The 12,827-nt window shown below is 57.1% G+C and overlaps 1 protein-coding gene across 4 annotated transcripts in view; it reads right to left on the bottom strand.

Moving 5' to 3' along the window:
* Positions 1-12,827, bottom strand: part of Pald1 (phosphatase domain containing paladin 1) — a 106,057-nt gene that overhangs the window by 63,299 nt on the left and 29,931 nt on the right. The window contains exon 1 of one of the 4 annotated variants that reach the window (XM_047553790.1): positions 6,880-6,900. The exons of 1 other annotated variant lie outside the window; for it this stretch is intronic. The gene's annotated coding sequence lies outside the window, so the exon portion shown is untranslated. Of the gene's footprint in view, positions 1-5,865; positions 6,132-6,258; positions 6,453-6,879; positions 6,901-12,827 lie in introns of those variants that run through there. 2 more of the 4 variants (XM_047553789.1, XM_047553786.1) reach the window with 2 other exon arrangements.

Below are 12,827 nucleotides of genomic sequence, written 5' to 3'. Positions count from 1 at the left end.
AACTACACAAATTCAGGTAGAGGTACAGGAAAAAATACCAAGGGCGACTGGTCACACTGCTGACGGCGTGACCTCTGGGACAGGAGGGCAGTGAGGCCGGGAAGGGGAGCGTGGCGCTCTATGTGTCTTCCTGAAGCTGCAACTTGACTTCTATAAAGACAGTTGTTTCATAGTTCTAACGTCATAATTCCACACACCAAATACTACTCGGCAACTAAAAAATGAACAGAGAAACAACCAGGCAACCATGTGGACACACTAAACGCCACCAAACTGTGTGCTTTAAAACGGTTAATTTTGCCAGCTGTGGGGGTGCACGTCTGTAATCCCTGCTATCCGGAAGGCTGAGGCAAGAGGATCCCCCAGTTCAAGGTCAGCCTCAGCAACTTGGACCCCGTCTCAAATTTAAAAATTTTTAAAAGGGGAGTTGTGAGGCTGAGGTGTTGTTCAGTGGTAGAGCACCCCTGGGCTCAAACCCCAGTATCACAAAAAAGAAAAAAAAAAAAAAGTTAATTTTATGTTAAGAAAAAAAAAAAAAAAATTAAGGCCTATTTTGCAGATGAGAAAATTGGGTTCAGAGAGGGTAGTGTGCTCCGAGTCTCAGAGAGAGATCTGCTCCCAAGGGCTCTGCAACTATGGGGCACAAGCTCCAGGAAGTGTCCTTCCCTCTGGGGCTACTGCAGTCCAGAGCTTCCAGCAGGCCTTGGAGTGACCCAGCAGGGCCATACTGCAGGAGCCTCCAAAGGCCCATGAGCTCCTGCAATGGACTCTGCCTTGAGGGGCAGGAAGTGAACCCATGAAGACAGGGATACCACCACCCTCAGGGCCTTCCCGGCCCTGCCACTCAGAGTCCTGGGGCTCTGATGGAGGACTGTTCCAGGGTGGGGTCAATGCCAACCTCAGAGGTCCTAGGATAAGGGGTGCAGTCACCACAGGGTGGCAGTCAGAAGGGATATATCCTTCAAGCTTTCTGTGACAGCAGGAGAGGGATTTAATTCCTTCTCTGGTTCTCCAGTTCCAGGGAAAGAAAAGGGGAAGATAAGTTTCCCTCCATGCTTCCCAAACAGAATTTTCCAGAACACTCCAGTGTCCTCCACTCCAGGACAAGGCAGTCAGACAGCACAGCCTTCAGGTGGACAGAACCTGGGGCTCGGCAAGATGCAGAGCCTGGCAAGGTCCCAGGTTGCCTTAGGACACCCTCCACTCTCCCCCAGCCTGGCCCCCACCCCACCCAGTCTCTTGGCAGCAAGGCCATTTCCCGGGGGGACCCACAGCCCTCCCAGCATCGCAGCTCCCTCCTCGACTCCTGAAAGCTCAGTTCGCGGAAGTCCACAGTGTCTGCAGGAACATACCCTGTTCTCCCAAAGTCCCAGGAGTCTGCAAAGGCGAGGGAGGGCTCCCCTTGCAGAAAGTCCAGCAGGGACGGCAGTAAGACCAGTCCAGGCGTTTCCTGCATTTCCGGTAACTGGGGTATGGACGGGCTGCGGCTCGGCCCCGAGGGTGCCCAGCCTGAGCGGGAGCACTCTGAGGAGCGTCACGAGGCATCGGGGGCACTGCACGACAAGCCCCTGTAACTACAGGTTACAGCCAGTCCACAGGCAAACTGCTGGCCTTCCTCGAAGCCTCCAGGAGACGCCACCCCCCGGCAAGCAGCTCCTCGCTCCAGGCCAGCGCAGGCACACAGGTGGCAGGGAGGCCAAGGCCATGGGCAGCAGCAGCAGGGTTAGCTCACCTCCTGGCACAGGCTGAGTCTGACTCACCCCGGGCCCCCTGCACCACATCCTGAACCCAGGGCCAAGAACCCCAATCAAGATGCCATCCAGTCCCTTTCCCACGCGGCGCACACTAGTATTCCTCATCCCTTAGTGTCATAGGTCTGTCCTCTGCTGAGAAAGTATCACTCATGCCAATCGCTGCAGCACCTAGGGCTGAGGATGTGGCTCAGTAGTGGAGCATGTGTGAGGTCCTGGGTTCAATTCCCAGTACCGTCAAAACACCACTGATAATAACAGCGACCACTGCGGCACTAACGTCTAATGAGCACGCCTGAGCCACGGTAAGCAGCGCCTCTCTGCACACCGTCTCCTTACATTCCTCTGAGGGAATTCCGATCAGGCACAGAGAGGTTGTTTGCCGCCCAAGGCCACACAGCTAGTGAGGGAAGATGCAGGACTTCAGACCCTGCTGGTAATCCAGTGCTTTTTTTTAATACTACTTTTTAGTTGCAAATGAGCACAATTTATTTATATGTGGTGCTGAGGGTCGAACCCAGTGCCTCACACGTGCTGGGCAAGCGCCCTGTCACTGAGCTGCAACCCCAGCCCCTCAGCCAGTGTTCTTAAATCACTCCAGGTCCCGTGTGGGATAGAAGATGGTGAGGGCGCAGTTGTCGGGACAAGTTCCGAGTGGCCCCTTGGAGATTATATATCCACAGCCAAAGGCCTAGCAAGGGAAACAGCCCGCTCCCAGGCTGCCTGCAGCTCCAGGCCCACCCCTGGGCCCTGGGCCCTGGGCCCTGGACCCGCTTTAGGAAGCATACAAAGCCAGTCCGAGGCCCCTTGGCCTGGGACCGGGAGAGGCACAGCTGCCGCCGGGAGCTAGGCGTGATTCGGGGCTATTCTTAGCACACCACTGGCTCCCCTCCCAGAGGCCGGCGGCGGCCCAAGCTTCCACACACCCAGCCTGCCATTTCCTGACCCTACGTGGAGGTCCCCCTGGGCTAAGGAGGAGCCGGTGGGCCGGGGTGAGGGCAAGGCACACCAGCTTTCAAATGGGAAGGACACAGCCTGCCCAGCCTTTCCAGCCTGCCCCAGGCCTGGGCCAGCTCCCCAGGCCGTGGATCTGGCCACTGAGGGAGCCCACGGGAGCCCCGGCTGCTGGGGAGGCTCCCATTCGACACCTCCAGCCCCATCTTGGTTGGGTATCACATGCCTCCCACTCATTTTCTCCCATTTAACCCTCTAACACTCCCGGGGGGTGGGGTTTCTAGCCCCTCTGTAAAGATGAGGCAACTGAGACCTTAAGTAGCTTGCCAAAGGCCACACATGGAGTTAGTGTCAAACCGCATCTAGAAGCAGAGCCAGCTCCCAGCTGCCAGGTTGGACAGAGGAGACATGACCCCAGCCAGAGGGAGGGAACCCTCGCCCTCGCTTTGCCCAGGGTTCAGGAAGGAGCCCATAAGGGGCAGGGAGCGGACAGTGGCTCTCATCACTGACACATCTACACCTCTCCCTGCCTGAGACCTGCAGGCTTGGTTTCAGGAGGAAAATCCCACAGTCAGGTTTCACCCTTATCCTGGGGGAGCAAAGAACAGTTGAAGCACCATATACTGGCCAGGCAGCCTCACCTCAGGAGGCTCCCAGAGGCCCAGGGAAGATGAGAATCAAAGGTTCAAGGAGGCTGGCACAGCAGCGCACACCTACAATCTCAACAGCTCAGGAGGCCGAGGCAGGAGGATCTCGAGTTCAAAGCCAGCCGCCACAACTTAGCAAGACTCTAAGCGACTCAGTGAGATCCTGTCTCTAAATAAAACACAAAAAAAGGCCTGGGCATGTGGCTCAGGGGTCCAGTGGATTCAATCCCTGGTACTAAAATAAACAAAAGTTCAAGGAGGAGCTACAGGTGCCAGACAGGGACCCTGCCCTCGGAGAGTGGGAGGTCAATGGTCAAGCAGAGTAAAATAGGAAGCTGAGTTTTTGGGACCCTCAAATCCCAAAATGGGAATTTAGAAATGAAGTCACACCACAGAGCACCTGTGCCACAGTAGCACCCAAACAGGGCAAATCTGGGCACTGGTGTCACACAAAGAAACTGAAGACTGAGCAAGGCACACCTCGGACGGCAGCTCAGCGCTGCCACGGTAAGACCTTGGTCTGCACAGTCAGGTACTCCCCTGGGAGCCCACAGCTGACTCCACATCTGCCGGGGTGCTTGAGCCACTTGCCTGTGTCCCTGTGTCTTGCGTCTGTAAATGTCGGCTCACATCCATGTCTGTGCTCTGGCAGGCCCACCTACTGGTCAGGCCAACTGTGCGTCTGCTTCCCATGCAGGTAGATTCAAATCCCAGCAATGGTGTACACGCAGGTATCTGTGTCCCTGGGTTGCCTGCTCATCCCCCGGCCTTCCTGAGCCTGTCCTCCTGTAAACGCATCCGTTTCCTGTTTCTGAACCCAGGCATGCGCACACATCCTGGGCCCACACGGGCATCCCCGCCTGTGCCTGGGAGACCCAGGTCTGTGTATACCACCTGTTTGAGGTGGGTGGCTACGTTCACTAAGTTACCACAGTGCTGGCCAAAGGCTTAGGGTGAGCTCAGCAACCCCTATTCCCAGAACAGTGCCCAAGGCCAGGGCGCGCACACACACTACCACCTCCATAGAGTGTTCCAGAAAAGCATATGCCTGCCAGGAATGATGGGGAGGGGCAGAACCCTAGATGCAGCAGACCCTCAGGAAGGTGAGGTCAGAGCCGCCCCAGATCCCATCCTGCCCATGCCAACACCAGGGAAGGAGATGGCACACTGACACACCACGAGCTCCTCGGGGCCTGTCTGCACTCACCGGAAACCCAGTCTGGCCCAGAGCCTCCCAGCCTCCCGATCGCCCCCAGCCCCCAGCGAAGGAGGCTCTTCAGAAAGGAAGTGAGGACTTCCTCCAGCAGCGCATCTAACCCCAAACCTCAGGAGCCCCAGGGCAGCTGTGTTCTGTGCTCAGCCTGATCGGAGAGACCAAATGGGTTTCTAGACCGCAAAACAAAATCTGGGAATGAGGATGGGGCATAAATAGACAGAAGGACCTCCCTAACACTCTTGCTACTCCCTGTCCCACGGGTGGCAAGAGGTCCTGATGACCAGCAGGTAATAAGGGAGTATGTCCTAGGAACACTGAGGCACATCTGCAGGCTGCATGAGAAGAGCCCAGCACCCCAGCGATCCTGTAGCCGGTATCAGTCCCACAGCCATTACCACTGTGGGGCCTCTTGGCATTTCCAGTGCTATTGTCCAGGACTGGTATCGAAACTGTGTCAGAGAACTTTCTGTGTACTTATAACCAGTCTTCCCAGGTCCTCCCACCACCCACACCCTCCCCAGCATGGCCCAGAGCCTGACATCTAACAGGTGCTGGGTCCCTGGGTTCAGACTGCTCTGCAGAGAGCCCAGGAGATGGTGCCTGCACCTCTGGTTGGGAGAGCAGAGACCCCCAGAAGCTTCCTGAGGCCAGGAGGCATTTCCTCTGTCTCTCACTCCCCAAGACAACCATCCTGGCCACTTGAAGGGACGCCAAACTTGGTGGCCACTTTAGGGAGCCCATTCACCACGCTCCTTCCTGAAGTAGTCACTGTCACTTCAGGAAAACTCTCGGAAGTTGGAAAATGGACCCTCCTAGGAGACCCAGGCCCACAAAGGAAGCCGGCCAGACTGAGCCAAGATTCAAAGACTGTGTCCTATGAACTCTGCCCCTGTCCGTGGATCTCAAAGGCCCTGGAGATGAGTCGGGGACCCCAAGTCTGGATATGAGACGGTTTCTCTCTCCGAAATATCTCAGGACGCTCAGCTCGCGTGCTTCCAGGCCAAGCGATGAGAAGCAGAGGTGTCGCCAGATTACCGCGACCCCGATCCCAGGGAAATCTCGGGACAGGGGGTTAGCCCAGCGATCGACGTACAAAACGACCCGGTAACCACTCGCTCTTTAGCACGTCTGGTCCCGTCTGCCTCGGAGGCACCGATGCCGCAGGGTTGGGGTCGGGGCCCAGGACCCTCCTCCCCAGGAGTGGGTGGTCGGCGCAGCCCGGGGCTGGGGGTGGGGGCACGGAGGACCCGCGGACCTGCCTCCCCATCGCCAGCCCCCGGCCCAGACGCGTCGCTACCTGCCAGCCCGCGGCTCCAGGGGGCATCCGTGCTCCTGCGGCCGGCTCGCGGCGCCCCGATTGCGGGCGCCGAGTCAGGCAGCGGCGGGGCGCGCACGGCGCGGGCTCCGGCTCGCTCCTCCCCACTTCCCCGGCCCATTCGTGGGCCGAGGAGGCTCCCGAGGGCAGGCCGCGCCGACCAGCGAGGCCAGGAGGGCTGAGTCCGCGGTGGCCGGCGGAGGAGCAGCGCGCCAGGGCCAGTGCGCGCCGCACGGCTCCCAGCGCCCGCGTCCCCCACGCCGAGGGGCGGACCCCGCCGGGCCGCCAATCACCGCACCAGCAGTCGCCCGGCCGGCTGGAGCCCGGGCCCCTCCGCTGAGGGGGCGGGGGGCTCGGATTTAAAGACACACTCACCCGAGCCAGGTCGCGATCGGCCTCCCAGAGGCGCGACTCCCGGACGGGCGAGGAACGCGGGCCCCACCTTCCCTGGCCCGCTTCCTCCCTCCGCCCGCCCACCCTCGGCGAGGAGGAAAGTTTGGGGCGGGGGAGTCTGCCCGGGAAGCCAGTTCCTCTTCCCGAGTCTTTAGCGCGATTCGTTCTGGAAGATACTCCAGCCCGACCTACGGCCTCCCCGGCGCCACACCCCCTCGAAGACTACAGCTCCCGGGAGGTGCGCGGGCCCGGGCTTCCGTCGCCCCTCTCTGCTTTTTAACGCCCCGCCGAGCCTCAGCGGAACCGAGATGAGTATCTGGGCTACGGAACCAGCCTTGTGCTGTGCGACCTGAACTGGGTGCTTGCCTTCTCTGTGCTTCAGCCTCTCCAGGTTTCTAAGGATGAACACATAAAGAACAAACTATCGGATCGATTGTGGTTTTCTCCCAAGCACTGGACTCCCAGGGAAAGGCGCCCCCAACCCCTAGAGGCGACAGAGGAGCAGGAATTCTGGAAAGGAAGGAACCCTCCGCCCCCACTCGGCGCCTCTAAACGCTGAGGTGCCCCAGGGACCCGGCCAGCCTGCCGCGCCGCTGGGCCCACCTGGATGACCCCTCGCCCAGCCTGGCTCTAAGCTCGCACGCCCCCACGGGCACCCACGTGCGTTCCCTCTCACCACGGCTTCCTCTTTGGGAGTCGGGCTTTGTTGAGTCACTTCCTCCCTCTCTGCGGCGCACTGGGGAAGTCCTTCTTCCTCACCTGTCACTACCTGTCTCACCCCAATCAGAGCTGGAGGGGGAGTGGGGCGAGCCCAGGACGAAGATAGCACAGGTCCTACCCCTGTGCAGAGTCCAGCCCTGGAACTCGGGGGTGGGGGGACACACAGCCTTGGGTGCACCGGTGGTCTTACCAGACCCCCCAGTACCTAGGATTTCAGGGCTCCACTTTAAAAACTAAATACTTTTATTAACCCTGTTTTAATGGACGAGGAAACAGGCCAGGGACGACTCCAGCGTAAGAGGTGGTGAGGGGCAGAGAAAGCCCAGGAGTGGCCTTGAGAAGACCTGACCTTCAGGGTCCAGCAGAGCTGGGCTCCAGTTGGTTCACTGTTCATCAGCTGTGCCCTCTGGGGAAAGTAAAGAAACTCTCTGATCTTCAAGTTCTTCATCTATAAGAGGGCTCCATCCTCCTTCAGAGAGGTGTTTAAGGAGTGAGTGAGCTGGGCACCTGACGCCCAGGTGCAGTGTGTGGTGTGTGGACGGGCTCCATCCTTGGGCACGGTTCCCTTCCTTCCTCTTGGAAGGAAGCTCCATATCCCATCTCAGATCCCCCAACTGATGCCCCTGCCATCCTGAGGATGCATTCCAGGATAATGTGTCCCTCAGGGCCAAGACTGGATCATGTATGCACACAAGCACACACATGCACCCACACATGCACACTCTGCATAAACACATACAAACAGCACACACATGCACATATACAAACATGCATATGCAGGCGCATACCATGTACCCCCAGTGCAGCAGACGATGGGGCCTGTGGCTCTTTGTCTCCTTAGACTGAGTTCCCGAAAGATAAAAGCACCTCTGACCTGTCTTGGTCCCCTGTGCATGCCGGGCACATTTTCATTTGTTTGTATTCACCCTGCACACAGTAGGCATTCTTGTTCAACCTAGCAGAAAAGTCCAGGGCAGAGATAGTCTCAGGAAAACCAGCAATCTCAGGCCTTCTGGTTCCAACAGACAGCCTCAGGGCTCAGCTGACAGGCCCCAGGAGCAGGGATAGGTCACGGATCGCACCCAAACCACACTGCCAAGCCTTCCCAGCACTGTGATCCCTAGTTCCCCAGCGTCTGGCAAGTCACTGCTCAGAGCAGCAAGCCCTGCAGCCCGGCCGTGGGGCTGGGGCCAGCAGAAAGCCTTCAGGACCAGATTCCCACCCTAGGCCTGAATGTTGGGGGACAGATGCGCACAGAGCTGGCCAGGAACACGTCTCTCTTGTAGGAATGTGATGGGGAGAGTCGTAGCCACTTCCACAGGGTTTGTTTTTTTTTTAATTCCTTCCATTTTTTTTACTTTTTTATTTGTTTAATATTTTTATGTGGTGCTGAGGATTGAACCCAGTGCCTCATGCATGCTAAGCAAGCGCTCTACCACTGCGCTACAGCCCCAGCCCTCTGCAGAGCGCCCCCCATGGGTAGCTCTGTACAGAGGTGTGCTTGTGTCAAAGGGGTGTGTGCACATGCCTGAGCTTATGCTGCTCATGTGCAGACTTGTGCAGGGATGCGAATAAGGAGCACACATTTGTGCAACGGTTCAGTGGGAGTGGTATGGATATGTGAGTGAGCGTGTGTGTATGGGGGTGTGTGTGTGTGTAGCACAAACAGAGCAGCCCACAGTCCAAACCCAGTCCAACTGTCGCTGCAAAGAATGAGGGGCCCTGGGTTCCAGTAGGGAAAAAAAAAACAACAGGTAATTATAGCTCTCAGGCTTCCAGGAGTCCCCTCACCCAAGCAAGGTGCTGGTGCTCTTGTGTAGAGCTCCCAAATTCAGTCCTTTGGCAGAAACCTAAGCTGCGGAACTCCAGATTCCCTCGTGGGAACACTCAAGTTGAGAGCTGTCGTTTGACAGGCACAGATGATTCTTCGCAGGAAGACAGGAGCTGGGTTCAAACCAGCAAAGATGAGACTTGACAAAAGACGAGACGCAGGCCCTACCACTCTTCTCAGCCTTACTCCTCACCATGCCGGCCAAAGCTGGGGACACAGGCCCAGGAGTGGATGACGTTAGGGCCGGAGCTGGCCTGACTTTGCCCCCTGTGACAAATTACCGTGGAGGACAGAGACCTTGGGGGCCCTCCAGGTAAGCATCTCTTTTTTTTTTTTTTTTTTTTTTCTGGTACTGTGATTGAACCTAGGGGTGCTTAACCACTGAGCCATACCCCCAGCCCCTTATTTTATATATATATATATATATATATATATTTTTTAGAGACAGGTTCTCACTAAGTTGCTTAGGGCCTCACTAAGTTGTTGAGGCTGGCCTTGAAACTTGCCATCCTCCTGCCTCAGCCTCCAGAATTGCTGGGATTACAGGCGTGCACCACTGTGCCCAGCTCAGGTGGACCTTTTGGGGCCTATTATTTCCCCCTGAGCCCAGGAGTCTCTGAGCCCCAGTTAACTTGCCCCTGCCAACTGACTCCCACCCCAGACAGGCCCCCTGGCTGTCCTGGTCATCCTGCCTTCCAGGGCCACTGCCCCAGCTCCAGGATCTAGCCCCAGAGTTATTGCAGCCCCCTTTCTGCAGGCGATCCAGGGGTTAAAGACTCTGACCTTGAGCTGAGCAGATGTGGGCCTGGATCTAGCCTCTGCAGCTTTCCTGCTGTGTGACCCTTACTCTATTTCTCTCAGTGTCTGGGATTCTAAAATGGCCTGAAGAGCAGTCCTAGCTTCCTGGGAATGTCTAGTTCTCAGGCACTACAGGGGCGCCTGGCTCTGGGCCAGCACTTACTGGTGGCAGCTGTCACTATTGCTATTCTTGCCAGAGCTCACCCAGCCCCAGCCCCAAACCCACCAGGGCAAAGGGGTTTCTTCTTTCTCCTCCTCCTTCCTCTCTTTTTGGCACTGGGGGTTGAAGCCAGGGGCACTCTCCCACTGAGCCACATCCCCAGCCCTTTTTGTTTTTTATTTTGAGACAGACTCTTGCTAAGTTGCCCAGGCTGGCCTGGAACTTGGGGTCCTCCTGCCTCGGCCTCCCAAATGACTGGGATTACAGGCAGGCACCACTTGCCTTGCTCCCAGAGGGGTGACTTGAGACGGAGCTCAGGTCTCCTCCTCCAGGCAGTGCCCCCCTGTCTGCTCTGGACTCCTCCCACTCGCGTCCCTGCAAGGCCCTGGAACCTGACTGTCCTGGCCCAGCACAGGATAGTCAATAATTGACATCATCATTAGCAGCAGGGTTAGTAACGGCCCGTTCATTCCCTCCTCGGGTCTAAGTTTAGGGATCGCATCTCCTGCCTCCCAAATTCACCCATGAAGTTCAAACTATCCCCCCCCCCAAATTTTTTTTTTTTTTGCAGTGCTGGGGATTGAGTAGCTGGGATTCAGGCGTGCGTCATTGCACCTGGTTGAAATTTCCATTTTAGGTGCGTAGAAGAGGGAGGACATAAGAAGGGTCATTTCTTCCATCCCCACAGGACTGTTGGTGAGAGGGTGAGAGCCGCTGTCAGCCCGCTGCCTGAGGGACAGCTGCTCCAGCATCCACGCCCCATGGAACACTGTTCATCAAGGACCTGTGTGCCTGATCCTAGATGGGAGTCGTGGAGGGGAGCCAGGCCCTGCCCTGCCGTGCCCTCAGGTGCTCAAAGACAAGTAACTTGATCATTTCATGATCATTTCATGTGGGTGGGCGCAAATGCTGGAAAAGCAAGGAGGAAATCACCCGGCCGGCCGAGCAGGCCAGCGAGTCAGAGAGGGCTGGCTCTGAGTCAGGAACCCCGGGCTGGGCCCAGGCTAGCCACCGTCCCAAGGCACTGCATGGGCTCCTGTGTGTCCCAAATGTCACAGAGTCCAGGACATTCCCTATCAATCTGGGGGGCCTCAACCTCCCCTGGAATCTTCCTGCCCGTGATTCAGGGAGGTGTCGTCTGTGGACTGGGAGTTTGTTATATGAAGGCCCCTGGGAGGCTTGAGAGGAAGTAGGTGCCCTGCAAGAGCCCTGCCAACTCCACGACATGAGGTGGTTTGTTCAGGTTCTGCATCAGGCAGTTGTTCAGTTTCTGCCATTTAACTGTGCAACCTCAGGCAAGTCACTCAACCGCTCTCAGTTTTCACATCTATAAAATGGGGATAGTTACACCTACCTTGACTGGATTTTGAGATTAAATGATCTGATAAATGTAAAGCCCTTAACAAAGAGCTGTCTGCAGGAAGCTCATTACAGGGCAGTATTATGAGCATCGGGAGACTCCCTCTGAGGTACCATTCACCCCCTCACTTCCTGCCTCCCTAGCCAGCACTTCTACGGTTTCCCCTTGGATCATGCAGATGACGTCCCACCCCCACTGCTGTCAGGAAGGAGCTCCGAGTGACCTTCTGCTGGGTCTCACTGCAGAATCCCAGGCCCGGACACTGAGGATAAAGAGGCGGGTGGGAGGGGGCTGCCAAACCCTGCGAGGGAGGCCATCCATCCCTGAATAAACAGGCTGTCACCCGCTGCTCCCACCCTTTCTCTCCTTGAAATAACCCAGATCTGTTGCCCAGTGGTCTCCAGGCAACCCCCCTGCAGGCTCTGGAGGATGCCTCACTCTGACAGCGCCATTTATGAGGATGCTGCAGGGGAGGTGGGGGCGGGAGGGGGTCGAGGGAGCCACAGAGGCCGGGCCTGACACAGCCTCCCAGGGCCCTTCGTGTGACAAGCTCCCAGTCTCCAGGAACAGAGCTCCTAGGGCGACACCTCCCTGAATCATGGGCATGTGTGAGTGCTTGCCTGCCAGGAAGATTCCAGGGGAGGCTGAGGCCCCCCACTGACAGGGAAGGTCCTGGACTCTGGGGCTTGGGACACACAGGAGCCCATGCAGTGCCTTGGAAAGGTCACTGACCTGGCTGGGCCCAGCCTCGCTGGCTGTGTTACCCCAGCCAGGCCACCACCCTTCCTGAGCCTCAGAAACCCTTAGTGCTAGGAGACGGCTTTGGTGGAGGGGAGAAGCAAACACTCCCACACTTCTGGGTAGCATGTGTCCAAACGACACAGGAACCTCTGCCTGAGCAGTTCCATTTCAAGAAGTGGGGCCTGGCTGGGCCTGATGGCCCATGCCTGTAATCTCAGCAACTTAGAGAGGCCATGAGCAACTTGGCGAGACCCTGTCCCAAAATTAAAAATAAAAAGGGTTGGGGATGTGGCTCAGGAGTGAAGCAGCCTTCTGGTTCAATCCCCGGTGCCAAAAAAGAAGGAGAAGGAGAGGGGGAGGGGGAGGAGAGGGGAGGGAGAAAGAAAAGGGGGAGGGAGAAGAAGCGGAGGCTGGGGATGCACATGCCTGTGTGCAAAATGACCACCAGACAAGGCCATTCCTAGTTTTCTACGGTGAGTGATTGGAACACCAAAAGGTCTGTCCATGGAGAGATGATTGGCTAAAGTGTGGAGCCCCTAGAAACTGGAAATACCACGCAGCTATTTTACAACATAAGGCAGATGTATGTGGGCTGCTGGAAAGTTATCTCTAGCACAGTGTCAGGGTTTGGAGGTGGCCACGGAGGGACAGTCAGGGTGGTGGTGCCCACGAAAGATAGTGGAGTGCAGGAGACCACCAAGGTGCCTGTCTCTAGGGAATGATAGTCACGTGCATCCCAAGTGGCTCCTGCTAACACCCCCACCGGCGCACACAGCCCATGAGGCAGCAGCCCGGGAACACCGCATCCTGGAGAAGAGCCATACGTGCAGCAGGAGCAGCCTCGCCTCCTACTGGTGTAGACAAGCGCATGCAGGACGCCGCAGTGGCTTTTTTTTTTTTTTTTTTGGTACCCAAGGACGCTTAACCACTGAGCCACCTCC

The sequence above is a fragment of the Sciurus carolinensis genome, chromosome 5, assembly GCF_902686445.1.
Source record: "Sciurus carolinensis chromosome 5, mSciCar1.2, whole genome shotgun sequence".
NCBI classification, from domain to species: domain Eukaryota; kingdom Metazoa; phylum Chordata; class Mammalia; order Rodentia; family Sciuridae; genus Sciurus; species Sciurus carolinensis.
This window is presented reverse-complemented; position numbering and strand designations above follow the sequence as displayed.